This window comes from Dasypus novemcinctus, chromosome X (assembly GCF_030445035.2).
Source record: "Dasypus novemcinctus isolate mDasNov1 chromosome X, mDasNov1.1.hap2, whole genome shotgun sequence".
Lineage (NCBI taxonomy): Eukaryota > Metazoa > Chordata > Mammalia > Cingulata > Dasypodidae > Dasypus > Dasypus novemcinctus.
In genome coordinates this window covers 157447806-157467460 of record NC_080704.1, presented here as the reverse complement: position 1 = coordinate 157467460, position 19655 = coordinate 157447806, and positions in this window count along the sequence as shown.

Below are 19655 nucleotides of genomic sequence, written 5' to 3'. Positions count from 1 at the left end.
CGTGTTGGAGCAAGATGGCTGCTGATGTCTGCAAGGGTTCATGCTTCCTGGGTTCCTCCTTTCCAGGGTCTTGCTTCTCTCCGGGTTCAGGGTTCCTTTCTTCCAGGGGCTGTCTTCTCTTTCCTCTGTGTGCTTACTTCCCAGGGCTTCAGCTTAAGGTTTCAATATCAAACTCCAACATCAAGGGAAATGGATTTGGCTCAACTGATAGAGCATCCACCTACCACATAGGAGGTCCAGGGTTCAAACCCAGGGCCTCCTGGCCCATGTGGTGAGCTGGCCCATGCTCAGTACTGATGTGTGTAAGGAGTGCCATGCCATGCAGGGGTGTCCCCTGCATAGGGGAGACCCACGTACAAGGAGTGCACCCCTCAAGGAGAACTGCCCCATGTGAAAAAGCACAGCCTGCCCAGGAGTGGTGCCATACACATAGAGAGCTGGTGCAGCAAGATGATGCAACAAAAAGAGAAACAGATTCCTGGTGCCACTGACAAGAATGCAAATGGACACAGAAGAACATACAGCAAATGGACTGAGAGAGCAGACAATGGCGGGGGGGGGGGGGGGGGAGAGGGGAAGAGAAATAAAAACAAACAAACGAGCTCCAACATCAAAAACCCTCCCATCAAACAACTCCAACTCTGTCCTTTTATCTGTGACATGACATGGCCCAATCAAAGCCCTAATTGTAACTTAATCATGCCCAGGTACAGACCAGATTACAAACATAATCCAATATCTATTTTTGGAATTCATAACTATATCAAACTGCTACAATATGCCACAGAGAAAGTAGAGTGAATAAACTCCTGTTTTGCTTACATCATTTTTTAAAAAGAGATATGCTCTGCAGATTGGAAAGAAGAGAGCAAATGCTATTAAGAGATCACTGAAGATGAAGAGAATAAGGTGATTATAAGGAAATACTTAAGCTGCTTTACATGAAATTATCTCTTGTCCCAGATGAATTACAAGCCAGGGCATCAAGAGAATGTACCACTGAGATTGTTCAGTTTTATTGTGATATCTTTGAGGAGGTAAAAGCTTCTCTAGCCCCAGAATCTAGCCCAGTATCTGGTACTCAATAAACATTTGTGAGTTAATTAGTTAACTCTTTGTATTGATGACACAGAGTTGGTGCTAAATGTTGAATGATTGTCAATGATCTTTACTTAATCCTAGAAAACAGAGTACCCACAGAATGGAGATGACTGAATGTTCTGTACTTCAAAAATGGGCAAACTATTTCCATGTTTGTAATGTGGTGGACTAGCTATTCATTCAGGTTAACTTTTCCCCTAAAGGCAACTCAAATGTTAGGTAAAATATATTTTACATTTTTCTACATAAAGATCAATTACATTTCTATATAGCAGCAAAAAAAAATTAGATGCCAAAATTTAGGAAAACAATGCCATTTACAATAGCTCCAAAAAATGAAATACGTGAGTAAAATCTAACAAGACATGTACAGGATATGTATAGCAGTTTGATATTATTTATGAATTCCAAAAAAGAAGGATTGTATTTGTAAACAACTCGTCTGTTTCTCTGGGTGTGAGCCCTTTGATTGTATTAGATTCACCTGAGATGTCTTTGATTAAATTACCCATTGAGATTAGGGTTTTGCTTTGACTGACTCGGTGTTGAGTCCCCACCCCCTTGGTGGGCTGATATAAATGGAAACTCACTGAAGAAGACACACAGGAAGAGAGAAAGAGCTCCATAGACATGGCAGAGGAGAGAGTTTTGATCCTGTGGCCCTGGGAAGAGAGATGAGCCATTCACCTAATAGTTTGCAGCTAAGCAGCTGAGAAAACCAGGAAAGAAACAAGCCCTATGCCAGCCTATAGCTGAGAGAGAGGAAGGCTGAACTCTTGCAGAGATGGGCAACCATCTTTCTTCAACACATGGCAACCAGCTCTGGTGAGAAAGCAACCTTGACTTGGACTCTTTATGGCCTTGTGACTGTAAGCATTTACCCTAAATAAATACCCTTTTATAAAAGCCAACAGATTTCTGGTGCTTTACATCAGCACCCCTTTGGCTGACTAATATGATATGAATGCTGAAAACTACAAAACACTGATGGAAGAAATCAAAGAAGACCTAAGTAAAAGGTTAGATATACTATGTTTATAGATTGGAAAACTCAACGTGGTAAAAATGCCAATTCTCCCAAACTGATCTGTAGATTTAATGAATACCATTCAAAATCCCAGCAGAATGTTTGTAAATATAGGTAAGCAGATTCTAACATGTGTAGAAAGGCAAAGGATCTAGAATAATTAAAACCAATTTGAATACAAAGAGTAAAGTTAGGGGTATTACCCTACTCAATAGTAATCAAGGTAGTATGATATTGACATAGGGATAGACACATAGATAAATGGACCCACACTAATATGGACATTTGATTTTTGACAAGAGCACAAAGACAATTCAGTGGAGAAAGATAGCCTTTAAAAAAAACTAGTGTTGGAACAATTGAAGATCTGTATACAAAAAATGAAACTCAAGCTAACCTTCACACATTATACCAAAATTAACTCAAAATCTACCAGATGGGAAGCAGACTTGGCTCAATGGATAGAGTGTCCGCCTACCACATGGGAGGTCCAGGGTTCAAGCCCAGGGCCTCCTGACATGTGTGGTGAGCTGGCCCATGCACAGCACTGATGTGCACAAGGAGTGCCCTGCCACACAGGGGTGTCCCCCACGTAGGGGAGCCCCACGTGCAAGAAGTGCACCCTGTAAGGAGAGCCGCCCTGCACGAAAGGAAGTCCAGCCTGCCCAGGAGTGGCGCTGCACACATGGAGAATTGATGCAACAAGATGACGCAACAAAAGGAGACACAGATTCCCCATGCTGCTGACAAGAATACAAGCAGACACAGAAGAACACACAGCGAATGGACACAGAGAACAGACAACTGGAGGGGGGAGAAGGGAAGAGAAATAAATAAAAATAAATCTTTAAAGAAAAAATTACCAGAATCCTCAGTATTGGGGAATAAAATATGGACTAGAGTGAATTTACTGGTATTCTGCTATAGACTTATTGTGATTCTAGTGATGGAAGAAATCATTTCATTGATGTGGAGACAGTGGCCACTGGAGGTGGTGAAGGCAGGGACAGGGAAGAAGAGGGGTAATATGGGGGCTTTTTCAGGACCTGGAATTGTCCTGAATGATATTACAGGGACAGATGCAGGACATTATATATCCTGCCATAACCTACAGAATGGAGTGGGAGAGAGTGTAAACTACAATGTAAACTGTAATCCATGCTGTGTGGCAATGCTCCAAAATGTGTTCATCAATTACAATGAATGTACCACACTAATGAAAGAAGTTGTTGATATGGGAAAAGTGGGGGGCATGGGGAGTAAGACATATGGGAATCCCCTATATTTTTAAAATGAAACATTTTGTGTGATATATGTAGCTTTTAAAAATAAATTAAAAATATGTTAAAAATTAAAAAATAAAGATAGCCTCTGAACATTAAAAAATAATTCAAAATGGATCATGAGGGAAGTGGATTTGGCCCAGTAGTTAGGGCGTCCACCTACCACATGGGAGGTCCACAGTTCAAACCATGGGCTTCCTTGACCCGTGTGGAGCTGGCCCATGTGCAGTGCTGATGTGCGCAAGGAGTGCCGTGCCATGCAGGGGTGTCCCCCGCGTAGGGGAGCCCTATGCGCAAGGAGTGTGCCCCGTAAGGAGAACCACCCAGTGCGAAAGAAAGTGCAACCTGCTTAAGAATGGTGCCGCCCACACGGAGAACTGACGCAGCAAGATGATGCAACTAAAAGAGACACAGATTCCCGTGCCGCTGACAACAGAAGTGGACAAAAAAGAACACGCAGCAAATAGACACAGAGAACAGACAACTGGGGGAGGGGGGTGGAAGGTGAGAGAAATAAATAAAAAATAAATAAATCTTTAAAAGAAACAAAAAAAACAAAAAATGGATCATGAACTTAGATGTAAAATGTAAAACTATAAACCTCTTAGAAAAGAATCATAGGAGAAAATCTTTAGGATCTAGGACTAGGCAAAGTGTTCTTAGACTTGATACCAAAAGCACAGTCCAATAAAGGGAAATTTAATAAATTGGACCTCATCAAAATTAGAAACTTTTGCTCAGCAAAGTCCATGTGAAGAGAATGAAGAGTCAATGCAAAAGATTTGGAGAATATATTTGCAAACCGTGTATCCAACAAAGAACTAGTATTTGGAATATAATAATGGACTCTCAGAATTCAACAATAAGAAATCAGTCTAATTAGAAAATGGGCAAAAGATGTGAACAGATATTTCACTGAAAAGGATATGCAGATGGCAAATAAGCACATGAAAAGATGTTCAACATCATTAGCCACGAGGGAAATGCAAATTTGAGCTACAATGAGGTATCACAGATATCAGAAGGGCTTAAGTGAAAAATAGGACAACACCAGATACTGACAAGGATGTGAGGAAACTGGATCATATTGCTGGTGAAAATGTAAAATGGTATAGTCACATTGCAAAGCAGTTTGACGGTTTCTTACAAAACAAAACCTGTAGCTACCAAATGACCTGGCTAGTGCACATTTGGGCATTTATCCCAGAGAAATGAAATCTCATGTTCATGTAAGAACCTGTACACAAATTTCCATACCTACTATTCATAATAGCCTAGGACTGGGAACAACTCAGATGTCCTTCAATGGGTGACTGGTTTAGCCAACTGTAGTACATCAATACCATGGACTATTAATCAGTAATAAAAAGGAATGGGGGGGAATAAATAAATAAATCTTTAAAAAAAGGAATAAACTATCAATACATGCAACAAGTTGGATGAATCTGAAGGGATTACACTAAGTGAAAAGAGCCAATTCCCAAAGTTTACATACCATAAAATTCTATTTACATAACATTCTGTTTAAAAAAAAAACATTTATTTTACTTATTTATCCCTGCCCCACCCCCCTTGCTGCTCAAGCTCACTGTGTCCATCTGCTGCTCATCCTTCTGTGTCTGCTTGTCTTCTTATCTTCTCTTTAGGAAGAACTGGAAACTGACCCCAGGACCTTCCGACATGGGAGAGAGGCATTCAATTGCTTGAGCCACCTCAGCTCCCTGGTTTGTTGTGTCTCTCATTGTCTTTTCCCTCTGTGTCTCTTTTTTTGTTGCTTCATCTTATTGTGTCAGCTCTCTGCGCAGGCCAGCTCTGCCGCTTGGGACAGCTTGCCTTCACCAGGAGGCCCCAGGAACTGAACCTGGGATCCCCCATATGGTAGATGGCAGCCCAATCTCTTGAGCCACATCTGCTTCCCTATATAACATTCTTAAGATGACGAAATTTTAAAACAGACCAGTGGTTGCCAGGGGTTAGGATGGGGGTGTAGGTGTTGGAGGGTAGTGTGTGTGGTTATAAAAGAACAACAGGGGGAATCCTTATGGTGTTGGAACTGTTCTGTATCTTTTAAAAAATACATATACATTCACCACCTTGAGTTTGACTATTTCCTGAAACTTAAGAACTCTTCTGATAAAATTTGTGGTGATATTAATGAACACTATTTTTTGATATTATCTAATGAAATGTGTCATTTGGGAGCTCTATACAGCTCAATGAATCAATATTTTCCTAATGATTAGCATATGATGTTATGTATGGGCAAAATATCCATTTAGTGTGCATGATAGACTAATGATTTTAGTGTAGTCCAGTACAAAAAGTTCACTGTATGGTTTCAGTTTCCATATTGCAATTAACCTTTAAGAAACTACTTCTTGTTAAGTTTTGGTGTTGGATCAGAGAAGAATATTCATTATTATTTGAGAAGGCTTTTAAAATACTTCTTTTTTCCCAACAAAATATTTGGGTGAGGTGGTATTTTCTTTTTTTAAATAAATCAATTTTATTGATGCATATTAATAAAGCATTCAATTCATCCAAAGTGTACAATCAGTAGTGTTTGGTATAATCACATAGTTGTGCATTCTTCACTTCAATCATTATTAGAGGATTTTCATTATTTCAATAATAATAATAAACAAAAACCAGGCAAACAAATAAACAAGAAAATGTTTCACCTCTCAATCTCTCTGTTTCTCCTGCTGTACATAGCTGCTATTTCTGCCTATTCTTGCACAATTATTTATTTATTAAGCATTTTTATTGTGATATATTCACATACCATATGAACTATCCAAAGTGTATAATCAACGGCATTTAGCATAATCACCATGTTGTGTATTCATCACCACAAAAAATTTTAGAACAACTTCATTACTCCAAAAATGTTCTGTATTTTGACTGTGGTTATAGATACATGAAAGAACACATGTGATAAAATTGTATAGAACTCAATACTAAACATAAACATATACACAAATGAGTACAATAAAATCAAGAAAATCTAAATTAGATTGGTGGATTGTATCAATGTTAATATCCTGGTTGTGATATTATATTATAATTTTTCTGGTGGTAATGCAAACATAGTACAGTCACTGTGGAAAATGGTTTAACTTTATTACTTGAAATTATATACATACATGTGTGTGTATATATGTGTGTGTGTGTATGTATATATATATATATACATAAGTGTGGAGTCACTGAAGCCAAATGAAGAGTCTGTTTCAAGCAGTGTCACTGCTAGCCCATATTATGCCTTTGGGAAAACAAAACAAACAAAACATAGGACACTATCTCTTCCTCTAGTAAAAAAATAGAAAATTAGTGTGCTATTTGTTTTCCAATGAGAACAATTACAAGACATACAGTCATTCTGTAAAAATTATACAAATTAAATATTGAGCACAAAAGTATAGACAATTCAAAAATGTAATAATAACTAGGAACTCTAAGTCACTAAGATAGGGAAGTGAATTTGGCCCAACGGATAGGGCATCCGCCTACCACATGGGAGGTCCAAGGTTCAAACCCAGGGCCTCCTGACCTGTGTGGTGAGCTAGCCCACGCACAGTGCTGATGCACGCAAGGAGTGCTGTGCCATGCAGGGGTGTGCCCTGTGTAGGGGAACCCCACGGGCAAGGAGTGTGCTCTGTAAAGAGAGCCACCCAGCATGAAAAAAAGTGCAGCCTGCCCAGGAGTGGCACCACACACACGGAGAGCTGATGCAGCAAGATGATGCAACAAAAAGAGACACAGATTCTGGGTGATGCTGACAAGAATACAGGCGGACACAGAAGAACACACAGCGAATGGACAGAGAGAGCAGACAACTGGGAGGGTGGTGGGGAAGGGGAGAGAAATAACTGAAAAATAAATCTTAAAAAAAGGCACTAAGATATAGGATATTATAATTTACTATAAAAGAGTTTCACATCTTGCTCTTATGGAAAAAAATCTTTATGACGATTTCAATATTTACTTGAATCATGTCTAAAGAAATGATCACTATATATGACAGTCTTTCTTTTGACATTGTAGACATTAAGTAGTTCTTAACAAATTTTAACTTTGGGACACTATGTTTTCTGTTGGTGGCCATTATTGACAAAGTTAAATACATCCTGACAGCTCCAGAAGTATTGAAATGATGTGGAGGAAGTGGCCATGGTAGCTGCCGAGGGTAGGGAGAGGGAAGAAGAGATATGAAGTGGGGGCATTTTCAGGATTTGAAGTTGTCCTGGATGGTGCTGCAGGGACGGATGCTGAATACTGTGTGTCCTGCCATGGCCCACTGGGTGGACTGGGGGAGAGCGTAGACTACAATGTAGACCACTGCCCATGTGGTGCAGTGGTGCTCCAAAATGTGTTCACCAGGTGCAGTGAATGTGCCATGATGATGGAAGAGGTTGTTGATGTGGGAGGAGTGGGGTAGGGGGGGTGGGTGGTATATGGGGACCTCATATTTTTTTAATGTAACATTAAAAGAAAATAAAGAAGGAAAAAAATAAAAAAAGAAGAGTTAATTACATATTTTAAAAAAAGAAATGCATCTCTTAAATCATTGTTGCAAATATATTGCAATAATTCAACAAGAGTCTTACTAGCTTTTAGTAACCAAGTTACTCAAAGACCATCAATATCACATTCCTTACTTCAGTCACTTCAATTGCAAAGCTTTCATAGATGTTTTAGTTTATTTTTATAATAAAGTTATATATGTTGCCTTGAACACTGAAAAGGCCATTATGGTAGGCAGAATAATGGCCACCCAAAGACTCCAGGTCCTAATTTCTTGAGCCTGTAAATATCACCTTATTTGTAAAAGGGGTCTTTACAGATGTGATTAAATTCAGGATCTTGAGCTAAAGAGGTTATCCTGGCATATCCAAGTTGGACCTAATACAGTCACAAATGTTCTTATAAGAGAGAGGCAGACAGAGATTACAGACACACAAAGAGAAGGTGATGTGAAGAGGGAGGTGGAGATTGGAGTAATGTGGTTACAATCCACCAGTATTTTTAAGAGGCAAGGAACAGATTCTCCCCTAGCACTTCCAGGGGGAGTGGTGCCCTATTGACACCTTGTTTTCAGACTTCTGCTCTCCAGAACTTTGTGAAAGAATAAATTTCTGTTGTTTTAAGCCACCAAATTTGTGGTAATTTGTTACATCAGCCATAGAAAACTACTTTAGCCATGATATTCTTTAATTGTTGTAAATCATTTCTTTCAAAAATGGTATTGAATCCAAAATAGAAAAAAGTTGAATTTTAAATTGAGTTTCGGATCCTAGGTAGACTAACCATGGATATATAGTTCAATGAGTTGCCTTTTCTCTTTTTCTAGTATTTTCTACATTGGAGATGTTGGTATCAAAGTTCAGACCCTACAATTTTTTTTGCATAATTAATTCTTTTTTTTTCTAAATATATATTTTTTTCCAGTTTTTGTTAACTAATTTCTAAATTCCTTCAATGCTTTTCAGGGCTTCTGTTCTTGGATGACCAAAAGACTCTGCAATTGTGGTGGCATGTCAAAAACTGCTTTCTTGTTTCTCCCCAAACCCACTTCTCTTCTAGGAATTGAGAAAACATGGTGTTAAATAGATCATATACGTGGATATTGAAATCACCAATCTCAAACCCTTGGAATCCTTGATTTGCAAAAATATGAAAACTTCCTAAATAAGTAAAGTATCTATCATTGTGAATGACCCTTCCTTAAATGTAAGGCCCTTGTGCAGCATACAAACTAGACAATCTTTTGTAGTGACTCTGGTTTCAAGAACAAGGGGAGTAATCATCTGTTTAAAATGCTGCCGAGAGGTCTACTAAAGGGACCTAAAATTCGTCAGTGGATTTGATAACATGGAGATATTTCAGGAATGTGTAAGATAATTGTGGCAGTAAAATCCTTGTGTAAGTGAAATTGGTATTAGTGAGGGATGCAAACAGTTGATCCATTGTAACAGGAGGGAAGGGACAGATGCAGATAGACTGGTAGATTTGGAGATTGGAAGATGACTTATTCTATCTTCTCTTTTTAATAAGAAGCAAGGTCTTTGGCTGAGAGTGAGAACTATAGAAAGGGAATTGCAGAGCTGATGAGAGAGGACTGTGTATTAAGTAATTTTCTGGTAAAGTGGGGAAGTAAATAAACAGTAAATGAACAGTGCTAAAGACCCACTTGAGGTTTAAGGTAATAAAGTTTAAGTGAGTCCAGTCATTAACATTGTATGTTTTTCTCTAGTCATATTAAGCTAGTGGAAAATTGAATTTAGTCAGGACTCGGGTTTTGGCAAATGAATATGATGGAGGGAGAGTGGGGCAAGGAAGTTGAGAGCATTTGCAAGAAAAATAATTATTGCAATGGACAATGGAATATAGTCCTATGAAGAAGAAAAGTGAAGAGTTATGATATGAGGGCAGTGATGGACCATGAAGAAATATTGGGTTAAGTAGGGTATTTTAGTTTGCCAAAGGGCAGCTGATGTAAAGTACCAGAAATGGGTTGGCTTTTATAAAGGGGATTTGTTTGGGGGTAAGTGCTTACAGTTCCAAGGCCATAAAAAATCCAAACTGAGGCACCATGAGAGATGCTTTCTCACCAAATCCAGCTACTGTTGATTCTTTTTTTTTTTTTTAAATCATTTGGGAAGTTTTCTTTATTTATTTATTTATTTATTTATTTGTTTATTTATTTCTCCCCCCCTTCCCCCCTACCCCAGGTATCTGCTCTCTGTGTCTATTTGCTGTGTCTTCTTTGTCCGCTTCTGTTGTTGTCAGTGGCACTGGAATCTGTGTTTCTTTTTGTTGCATCATCTTGCTGCATCAGCTCTCCATGTGTGCGGCACCATTTCTGGGAAGGCTGCACTTTTTTCACGCTGGGCGGCTCTCCTTACGGGGCGCACTCCTTGCACGTGGGGCTCCCCTACGCGGGGGACACCCCTGCGTGGCAGGGCACTCCTTGCGCATCAGCACTGCGCATGGGCCAGCTCCACATGGGTCAAGGAGGCCCGGGGTTTGAACCGTGGACCTCCCATGTGGTAGGCGGATACCCTAACCACTGGGCCAAGTCCACTTCCCTACTGTTGATTCTGTTGCCTGGACACTTGGCAAATCACGATGGCTGCCAATCTCTGATGATGTCTCAACCTTCCCCTCTGGGCTCACTGTCACCTCTAGCTGTTCCATGGGCCCATCCTCTTGGGACTTCATACTCAAGCAATCCTCTAATCCTCTCTCACATGGCCGGATCAAATATGGCAGCTTCCTTTTCCTGTATCTGTCTGTCTCTTTCTATGTCTCTGGGTTTATATCAGACCCATCAAGGGGATGGAGACTCAACCTGAGTCATACCTCACCGAGTAGTCCAATCAAAAGCTCTAAAGTTATCTTCACAAGTAATCTAATCAAAGGGCCCCAACCAAATTTAATGCAATTAAATAGTATCAAATCCACAGGAATAGATCAGTTAAAAAACACAATCTTTCTCCTTTTGGTATTCATAAAATAATCTCAAACTACCACATGGGGTCAAACAAGGTTATTTTCTGTGAGGAATGTTTAAAATTGAGATTTCAGAAGTGGTGTATTTTATTGGTAATGATAAGAACTTGGGTATGCCTATGAGGGTGGATGGACAGTATGAAAGCAAAGATCATTGGAAGAAAGAAAAACAAGAGAGTCAGAGACAAGGGTATTGGATTGATCATCCATATGGATGTGGGAATTACCAAGAATTACTACTACCAAGGAGTAGCAGTGGAAAGAAATACAATAAGCCAGATGCTAAAGTCTGTTATGTTGAATGAAAAAAGTAAGAAACAGAGTAAGATTTATAGCACAATATCCTTTATGTAAATAAAGATACATATAAAACTATACTACATACATTACAAGAGAACATGTGTATTTAATGACATTGATTATACACATTAGAATAGGTGTCTATGAGGGGAGTGGTGTTTGTGAATGAAGGGAAAAATGTAAAAAGAGAGGATCTTCATGTAGACCTACATGTGTGGTAAACTGAGGAGTATGATTGATTTGACCTTTTGAATCTGAAGTTTATGAAATCTTTAATGAATATTCAGTAATAAAAGCTAGGTATATTGTCCTCAATTTTTCATATACATATTTAAGCATACATATATTTTAATTTTTAGTTTAAAAGTGGGATCATACCACATATGCTATTTGGTCATTTGTTTTTCAAACTTACTCTATCTTGGACATCTTTTCATGTCAGTAAATAATTTATATCATTCTGTTTAGAAGTTATATTAGTATTTGATTTGATGGGTGTATTATAATTTAAATCAACCAGGGAAGCAGACTTGGCTCAATGGATAGTGCATCCGCCTACCACATGGGAGTTCTAGGGTTCAAACCCAGGACCTCCTGACCCATGTGGTGAGCTGGCCCATGCCCAGTTTTGATGCATGCAGGAGTGCCATGCCATGCAGGGGTGTCCCCCACATAGGGGAGCCCCATGTGCAAGGAGTGTGCCCTGTAAGGAGAGCCACCCCACCTGAAAGGAAGTCCAGGCTGCCCAGGAGTGGCGCTGCACCCATGGAGAGCTGACACAAGATGATGCAACAAAAAGAGATGTAGATTTCCAGTGCTGCTGACAAGAATATGAGTGGACACAGAATAACACACAGCAAATGGACACAGAGAGCAGACAACTGGGGGGGGGGGGGAAAGGGAGAGAAATAAATAAAAACAAATCTTTAAAACAAAACAAAACAAAATAAATCAATTGATGGGTGTTTAATTTTTAAAGAATGTACTGTTTACTTATTATTTTATAGCAGAATTCCTAACATAGAACAAAATTGGCAAATATTCAGTTGTGCAAAAATAGTATATGATGCTTAAATACAAATGGGGTTCCTTTTACAATGATACTTAAACACAATTTGAAGGTCCCACATTTAAAGTAATTAACTTCTTGATCTGCTTAGCTTGAACTTTGTCCCCTGTGGACCTATAGAGAGGATCATCTCTTCACCAGTCCCTCCACCCCCCCACCCCCGAAATGCACTGAAATGATCAGTACATGGAATTATCAGTTCCAATGACATAATACATTCTAGATGAAAGGACAACAGGAATTCCTCAATTGTCAGAGGTTGATAATAGTAAGTGCTAAGTGAGGTATTTTCATAATATTCTTGGTTCCCACTTCTATTTTGATTGTACTTAGATGATTTTCTTCAATTTGTCATACAGAATGAGCATTCCACTAATGCCTCTGTGAACGTTGTACCATGCACCCATGATAAAGGCTTTTCTACTTTCATATTCCTACCATTATATAAGAAGGTCTCATTATAGATGACTGTCTTAGTTTACCAGGGCTGCTATAACAAAATAGCACAAAGTGGTTGGCTTAAACAACAGGAATTTATTGACTCATAGTTTGGAAGCTAGAAGTCCAGAATCAAGATATCAGCAGGTCATACCTTTTCTGAAGTCTTTGTGTTCAGGCAGTGGCTTGCTGGCAGTAAATCTCTGCCTCTATCACATTGCGATCTGTCTCTGTCTCCTCCTGTGGCTTCTAATTCCATCTCCAAATTTCCTTTGCTTATAAGGACTCCTGTCATATCAGATTAAGGTATATAGGAAACTTTTTTTTTTAAGATTTATTTATTTATTTATTTCTCTCCCCTTCCTCCCCCATCCCGGTTGTCTGCTCTCTGTGTCTACTTGCTGCATTTTCTTTGTCTGCTTCTGTTGTTGTCAGCAGCATGGGAATCTGTGTTTCTTTTTGTTGCATCATCTTGTTGTGTCAGCTTTCCGTGTGTGTGGCACCATTCCTGGGCAGGCTGCACTTTCTTTCGCGCTGGGCGGCTCTCCTTACGGGGTGCACTCCTTGTGCGTGGGGCTCCCCTACGCGGGGGACGCCCTTGCGTGGCAAGGCACTCCTTGCATGCATCAGCACTGCACATGGGCCGGCTCCACACGGGTCAAGGAGGGCCAGGGTTTGAACCGTGGACCTCCCATGTGGTAGAAGGACATCCTAACCACTGGGCCAAGTCTGCCGCCTAGGAAACTTTATAATCTAATAAGTTTTGTATTGTTTGTTGGCAGCAATCTTCTACATGCAGGTTGTACATGTGAGATCCCTAGGCATTTGGCCAGGAGTGCAAGTGGGCACAGGAATTTGCAAACATAAGGGAGATAACACGGGGGCAAGTGCCTTGATGTTAACTTTTATTCCAATTTTTATTATTAGAAAAGTTGTGATGAACAATTTTGTGGGTAGATCTTTTAAAAACTTTTTATTTTAAAATTATTGTAGACTCACCGGAAGTTGCAAAAAACCAACCCAAAACAGTACAGTGTCCCATGTGCTTTTCACTGAACTTTCCTCAATAGTAACACCTTACATAACTCTAGTACTTTATCTAAACCAGAAAATTGACAGTGGCACAATACAATTAAGTAGACTATGCAACTTATTAATATTTCACCAGTTTTTACATGCATTTGTGTGTGTCTCTGTGTGTGGGTAGTTCCGTGCAATTTTATTCTAGGTATAGATTCGTATAGTCATCACCACAATCAAGATACTAGAGCTGTTCACCCCCACAAAGGAACTCCTTCATGCTACTTTTATAGTCACATCTCTCCTCCCTTGTCCTTATCCACTGACAACATCTAATCTGTTCTCCATCTCTGTAATTCTTTCATTTCAAGAATGTTATATCGGGAAACAGATGTGGCTCAGTCAATTGCACTCACTTCTACTGTATAGGAGGTACAGGGTTTGATGCCCAGGGCCTCCTGGTGAGGGCAAGCTGGCCAATGTGGGAATGTCACCCCGTGCAGGAGTGCCACACTGTGTGGGAATGCTGCCCAGCATGGGAAAGCCGTCCTGTGCAGGAGTGCTGACTGATGCAGAGAGCTGGCATGGCAAGATGATGTATCAAGAAATCATTGACTATGGGGTGCAGTGATGCTCAGAGATGTTCTTACCAGGTGCAATGGATGCGTCACGATAATGGGAGCAAGTGTTGCTGGGGGGGGGAGTGGGGGGTGGGGGCGGTGGGGTTAAATGGGACCTCATATTTTTTTAATGTAATTTTAAAAAATAAATAAATTTAAAAAAAAAAAGAAACACAGAGGAGAGAAAATAAGAAGTAATAGCAGGGAAGCGGATTTGGCCCAACGGATAGGGTGTCTGCCTACCAGGGCTTCCTGACCTGTGTGATGAGCTAGCCCACGTGCAGTGCTGATGTGTGCAAGGAGTGCCCTGCCACACAGGGGTGACCCTGTGTAGGGCAGCCCCATGAGAAAGGAGTGTACCCTGTAAAGAGAGCCGCCCAGCGTGAAAAAAAGTGCATCCTGCCCAGGAGTGGCGGCACACACGAAGAGCTGATGCAGCAAGATAACGCAACAAAAAGAGACATGAATTCCGAGTGCCGCTGGCAAGAATACAGACGGACACAGAAGAACACGCAGCAAATGGGGGGGGGGGAGAGGAAATGAGAGAGAAATAAATAAAAAATAAATCTTAATAAAAAAGTAATAGCAGAACAGGGAGTTGAGGTGGCGCAAGAGAGTAATTGCCTCTCTCCCACTCAGGAAGTTCCCGGGATCGGTTCCTGGAGCCACCTAATGAGAATACAAGCAGACGCAGAAGTACACCCAGCGAATGGACACAGAGAGCAGACAGTGGAGGGAACAGGGGAGGGGGAGAAATAAATAAAATAAATCTTAAGAAAAAGGAATGTTATATAAATGGGATCATATATTATGTAACTTTTTTAGTGAGGTGAAATTCATATAATATAAAATTAGCCATTTTAGTGTGAATAATTCAGTGGCAGAGAATACATTGAAAATATTGTGAAGCCATCAGCTTTATCCAGTTCCAAAACATTTTCATCACTCCCAAATAAAACTCCTTAGCCTTTAAGAAGTTACTCTCCATTACACACTTCGGCTTTCTGTCCTGGGATTTATCTCTTCTGAACACAGGCATACCTCAGAGATGGTGCAGTTTCAGTTCCAGACCTCCACAATAAAGTAAATATCACAATAAAGTGAATCACATGAACTTTGTTTCCCAGTGTATATAAAAGGTATGCTTACACCACACTGTCGTCTATTAAATGTGCAATAGTTTTAGGTCTAGGGAAGCAGCTGTGGCTCAATTAATTGAGCTCCCATTTACCATATGGAGGACCCAGGTTGGATCCCCGGGATCTCCTGGTAAAAAAGAAGAAAAAAGTTGTCCCAGACCTGTGCGAGGAGGCACAGGCCCCCAGGCAGTGAAGCCACACGCCAAAAAAATGAAAATGTAACCAGATTAAAAAATATATATATATTAGGTCTTAAAAACAATGTCATACCTTAGTTTAAAAATGCTTTATTGCTAAAAACTGCTAATCATTCCCTGAATCTTCAGCAAATCGTCATTTTTTTTTTGCTTGTGGAGGGTCTTGCTTCATTGTTGATGGCTGCAGATTGATCATAGTGGTAGGGGTGGCTGTGGAAATTTCTTAAAAATATGACAACAATGAAGTTTACCATATTGATTGACTCTTCCCTTCACCAAAGATTTCTCTGCACTTGTGGTGCTGTTTGATAGTGTGTTACCTACCATAGAACTTCTTTCAATATTGGTGTCAATACTCTCAAATCCTGCTACTGCTTTATCAGCTAGGTTCATGTAATATTCTAAATCCTTTGTTGTCATTTCAACAATGTTCAAAGTATCTTCACCAGGAATAGATTCCATCTCACGAAACCACTTTCTTTGCTCATCCATAAGAAACAGCCACTCATTCATGAAAGTTTTATCATGAGATTGCAGCAATTCACATCTTCAGGTTCCACTTCCCTTTTTTTTCAGCTTAACAACAGGAATTTTTTGGCTCTTGGTTTCAGAGCAGGCTCCTCTTCTAATTCTAGTTCTCTTGCTATTTTTTTTTTTTTACCACATCTGCAGTTACTTCCTCCACTAAAGTCTTGAACCCCTCATCATCCATGAGATTTGGAATCAGCTTCTTCCAAATGCCTATGAATGTTGATATTTTGACCTCCTCCCATGAATCACAAATGTTCTTCATGGAATGATGAACCTCTCCCAGAAGCTTTTCAATTCAATTTTTCCCAGGTCTATCAGAGTAATCACTATCTATCGCATGTTAGCCTTATAAAATGTACAAAATGCATTTCCTAAATAAAAAGACCTTAAAGTAAAAATTACTCCTTGATCTATGGCCTTCAGAATGGATATTGTGTTAGCAGGCATGAAAACAACACCAATCTCATTGTGCATCTCCATCAGAGCTCTTGGGTGATCAGGTGCATTGTCAATGAGCAGTAATATTTTGAAAGGAATCTTTTTTTCTGAGCAGTAGGTTTCAACAGTGGGCTTAAAATATTCAGCCAACCACGTTGTAAACAGATATGCTGTCACCCAGGCTTTGTTTTTGCATTTACAGAGCACAGACAGAGTAGATTTGGCATAATTCTTAAGGATCCTAGGATTTTCGGAATGGTAAATGAGCATTGGCTTCAACTTAGTCACCAGCTGCATTAGCCCCTATCAAATGTCAGCATGTCCTCTGAAGCTTTGAAACCAGGCATTGACTTCTCCCTAGCTATGAAAGTCCTAGAAGGCATTGTCTTCCAATAGAAAGCTGTTTAATCTACATTGTAAATCTGTTGTTTAGTGTACCACCTTCGTCAATGATTTTAGCTAGATCTTCTGGATTACTTGCTGCAGCTTTGACATCAGCCCTTGCTGTTTCAGATTATGGAAATGGCATCTTTCCTTAAACCTTATGAACCAATTCTAGCTAGCTTCAAACTTTCCTTCTGCAGGTTCCTCAAGTCTCTCAGTCTTCAAAGAATTGAAGAGAGTTAGGGCCTTTCTCTGTATTTCGCTTTGACTTAAGGGAATGTTGTGGCTGATTTGATCTTCTATCTGCACCACCAAAACTTTCTCCATATCTTCAATAATGTAATTTCACTTTGTTATCATTCATATGTTCATTGGCATAGCACTTTTAATTTCCTTCAAGAACTTTTCCTTTGCATTCACAACTTGTTTAATTGGTACAAGAGGCCTACTTTTCAACCTATCTCAGATTTTGACATGCCTTCCTCACTAAGCTTAATGATTTAAAGTGATAGACTTGCTAGTCTGCCTTTCACTTGAACACTTAGAGGCCATTGTAGGGTTATTAATTGATCTAATTTCAATACTGTTGTGTCTCAGGGAATAGAGAGGCCCAAGGAGAGGAAGAGAGATGGGGAATGGCCCATCTTATAATATAATGTTATTATAATATAATGATTTATATTATAATTTATGAATTTAGTTTGCTGTATTATATGGGTGTGGTTTGTAGCATCCCAAAACAATTACAATAGTATCATCAAAGACCATTGATCACCATAACTTATATATATAATAAAAATGAGAAAGTTTGAAATATTGAGAGAATTACCAAATGTGACACAGAGACACAAAGTGAGCCTATGCTGTAAGGCAAATGGTGCTGACAGACTTGTTCCATGCAGGGTTGCCACAAACTTTCAATCTGCAAAGCACAATAAAGCAAGGCACAATAAAATAAGGTATGCCTGTATTGTGATACAAGGAGGAGATACTTAACTGGATCCTGTTTTTTTAAAAAAAAGAGTTCATTTAGAACAGTTGGGGGGAGTCTTAATATGGACTGCAAAGTAAATGACACTAGGGAATATTATTAATTTTCTTATGATATTTTATGGTGCTACAGATTATTATTAATTTTCTGTGATTGTGTTGAAAAATGCCCTTAATTTTAGGAGAGGCATGCGAAAGTATTTAGGGTGAAGTGACGTGATGTCTGCAAATTACATTTAAATAGTTTATCTGAAAGTACAGCCACTACAGGTATATAGGCAGACCAAATAAGGCAGGATGTTACCATCGTTGAATCTAGATGGTGGGTATGAAGGAGATCATCATACCATTCCTTCATATTTTCAGTATGTTTGAAATGCTTCCTAATAAAATGTGGGGTGGTGGTATCATTCTTTTCCCCCACTGCTTCCTTCCTTATGGCTGGAACATATATGTGATAGCTAGAGTTTAAGCAGTCAATTTTTCTTAAACTTACAATTGCCTTTTTAAAAATAACAGCTTTCTCAAGATATAATTCATATGTCATACAATTCACCTATTTAATGTACACAATTCAATACCTTTTAGTATATCCACAGAGCTGTACAACCATTCTCAATCGATTTTAGAATATTTTCATCATTCCCCAAAGAAACCCCATACCCATTAGCAGTCACAACTTATTTTCCCCCAACATCCTTTCCCTGATCCCTAAGCAACTTCTATTCTACTTCCTATCTCTATGGATTTGCCTATTTCAGATATTTCATATAAATGGTCTCATACAATATGTGGTCTCCTGTAATTGGATTCTTTCACTTAGTATAATAATGTTTCAAGGTGCATCCATCTTGTAGCTCCGTGAGTACTTTGTTTCTTTTTATTTCTGAATAATAGTCCATTGTAAGGGTATACCACATTTTATTTCTCCATTCATCACGTGTTGTATCTTTGGGTTGTTTCCAGCTTCTGGGAATTATTATTAATGCTGCTATGAGGACTTATGCACAAATTATTGTGTGGGCATTTGTTTCTATTTCTTTTGGAGTGGAATTTCTGGGGCCATATGATAACTTTCTGATGAACATTTCGAGGCACAAGAAAACTGTTTTTCACCGTGGTGGCACCATTTTATATTCTCACCAGCAATGTAGCAGGGTTCCACTTTCTCCACATCTTTGTCAACACTTGTTATTGTCTTTTTTATTATAACCTTCCTAGTAGGTATAAAGTGGTATCTCATTGTGGTTTGGGTTGGCATTTCCCCAATGGTTAATTATGTTGAGTCTGTTTTCAAGTGCTTATTGGCCATTTGTATAATTATTTGAAGAAATGCCCATGAAAATCCTTGGCCAATTTAAAAAATTGAGTTATTTGTCTTTTAATTGTTTAATTGTAAGAGTTCATTATATAGCTTAGATACAAGTCCCTTATAAGATATATGATTTTCAAATATGTTCTCACATTCTGAGGGCTGTCTTTTCATTTTCTTGATAGAATCATTTGAAGCACAAAAGTTTTTAATATTAATTAAGACCAATTTGTGTATGTTTTTCTTTTGTTGCTTGTGCTTTTGATGTCTTATCTAAGAAACCATTACCTA